Consider the following 2,500-nt stretch of genomic DNA (forward strand, 5'->3'; position numbering starts at 1 on the left):
ACGAAACCTAAAGGCGTAATGAAAGTGAAGGTCTCGCCTTGCGCGGGCCGAGGGAGGATGGGGCTTCCCCGCCCTTCACGGGGCGGCGGCCTCCGCACTCCCGGGGCGTCTCGTCCTCATTGCGAGGTGAGGCGCACCTAGAGCGTACACGTTGGGACCCGAAAGATGGTGAACTATGCCTGGCCAGGACGAAGTCAGTGGAAACCCTGATGGAGGTCCGTAGCGATTCTGACGTGCAAATCGATCGTCGGAGCTGGGTATAGGGGCGAAAGACTAATCGAACCATCTAGTAGCTGGTTCCCTCCGAAGTTTCCCTCAGGATAGCTGGTGCTCGTACGAGTCTCATCCGGTAAAGCGAATGATTAGAGGCCTTGGGGCCGAAACGACCTCAACCTATTCTCAAACTTTAAATGGGTGAGATCTCCGGCTTGCTTGATATGCTGAAGCCGCGAGCAAACGACTCGGCTCGGAGTGCCAAGTGGGCCACTTTTGGTAAGCAGAACTGGCGCTGTGGGATGAACCAAACGCCGAGTTAAGGCGCCCGAATCGACGCTCATGGGAAACCATGAAAGGCGTTGGTTGCTTAAGACAGCAGGACGGTGGCCATGGAAGTCGGAATCCGCTAAGGAGTGTGTAACAACTCACCTGCCGAAGCAACTAGCCCTGAAAATGGATGGCGCTGAAGCGTCGTGCCTATACTCGGCCGTCAGTCTGGCAGTCATGGCCGGTCCTTGCGGCCGGCCGCGAAGCCCTGACGAGTAGGAGGGTCGCGGCGGTGGGCGCAGAAGGGTCTGGGCGTGAGCCTGCCTGGAGCCGCCGTCGGTGCAGATCTTGGTGGTAGTAGCAAATACTCCAGCGAGGCCCTGGAGGGCTGACGCGGAGAAGGGTTTCGTGTGAACAGCCGTTGCACACGAGTCAGTCGATCCTAAGCCCTAGGAGAAATCCGATGTTGATGGGGGCCGTCATAGCATGATGCGCTTTGTGCTGGCCCCCGTTGGGCGAAAGGGAATCCGGTTCCTATTCCGGAACCCGGCAGCGGAACCGATACAAGTCGGGCCCCTCTTTTAGAGATGCTCGTCGGGGTAACCCAAAAGGACCCGGAGACGCCGTCGGGAGATCGGGGAAGAGTTTTCTTTTCTGCATGAGCGTTCGAGTTCCCTGGAATCCTCTAGCAGGGAGATAGGGTTTGGAACGCGAAGAGCACCGCAGTTGCGGCGGTGTCCCGATCTTCCCCTCGGACCTTGAAAATCCGGGAGAGGGCCACGTGGAGGTGTCGCGCCGGTTCGTACCCATATCCGCAGCAGGTCTCCAAGGTGAAGAGCCTCTAGTCGATAGAATAATGTAGGTAAGGGAAGTCGGCAAATTGGATCCGTAACTTCGGGATAAGGATTGGCTCTGAGGATCGGGGCGTGTCGGGCTTGGTCGGGAAGTGGGTCAGCGCTAACGTGCCGGGCCTGGGCGAGGTGAGTGCCGTAGGGGTGCCGGTAAGTGCGGGCGTTTAGCGCGGGCGTGGTCTGCTCTCGCCGTTGGTCGGCCTCGTGCTGGCCGGCGGTGCAGGATGCGCGCGCCTGCGCGGCGTTCGCGCCCCGGTGCTTCAACCTGCGTGCAGGATCCGAGCTCGGTCCCGTGCCTTGGCCTCCCACGGATCTTCCTTGCTGCGAGGCCGCGTCCGCCTTAGCGTGCTCCTCCGGGGGCGCGCGGGTGCGCGGATTCTCTTCGGCCGCCATTCAACGATCAACTCAGAACTGGCACGGACTGGGGGAATCCGACTGTCTAATTAAAACAAAGCATTGCGATGGCCCTAGCGGGTGTTGACGCAATGTGATTTCTGCCCAGTGCTCTGAATGTCAACGTGAAGAAATTCAAGCAAGCGCGGGTAAACGGCGGGAGTAACTATGACTCTCTTCTCTCCACCACGTGTCAGGTCTCGACCTCCGTGTGGGGAGGGTCTGTCCGATGAGCTGCTGCCATTCTCGAAGAGGGTGCCCTTCCGTGACCTCTGGGCTCCCATTTCTGCAGAAGAAGCCACCGCTGCTCTCCCGCCTCGCAATTCTGCTGCAGGTCCTGACGGCCTCACGCCGACACAACTGCGTCGCCTTCCCCGGGAGGTTCTCCTCAAGATCCTTAATTTCCTCCTCCTTTCCCGTTCCCTTCCTTCCCGACTCCTTCAGGTCAGAACAACGCTGCTGCCCAAGAAGACCGCCGCAGCATCCCCTGCTGACTTTCGTCCGATCACGGTGTGCTCGGTGCTGACCAGAGCCTTTCACAAGGTTCTGGTTGGCCGCCTGATGCGCTACTGTGTGTTGGACGGTCGCCAGCGGGCTTTCATCCCTCAGGATGGGATGCTTCACAACACCTTTCTTCTAGATCTGGCGATGACCCAGGCGTGCCGAGCTGCCGGCTCGCTGTACTTGGCATCTCTGGATGTGTCAAAGGCCTTCGACTCGCTTGCCCATGGTGCCCTTGGCCCGGTGCTAAGGGCCCACGGTTTGCCGGTCGA

At 59.8% G+C, this 2,500-nt stretch overlaps 1 non-coding gene across 1 annotated transcript in view; it reads left to right on the top strand.

Moving 5' to 3' along the window:
• LOC124772525 overlaps positions 1–2,500 on the top strand; it is a 6,652-nt gene that overhangs the window by 975 nt on the left and 3,177 nt on the right. Inside the window, exon 1 of the ribosomal RNA XR_007014077.1 lies at positions 1–2,500. This exon is cut by the window's left edge and continues 975 nt beyond it; it is cut by the window's right edge and continues 3,177 nt beyond it. This is a non-coding gene — a ribosomal RNA (large subunit ribosomal RNA).

This window comes from Schistocerca piceifrons, unplaced genomic scaffold, assembly GCF_021461385.2.
Source record: "Schistocerca piceifrons isolate TAMUIC-IGC-003096 unplaced genomic scaffold, iqSchPice1.1 HiC_scaffold_943, whole genome shotgun sequence".
In the NCBI taxonomy this organism is placed as follows: Eukaryota; Metazoa; Arthropoda; class Insecta; order Orthoptera; family Acrididae; genus Schistocerca; species Schistocerca piceifrons.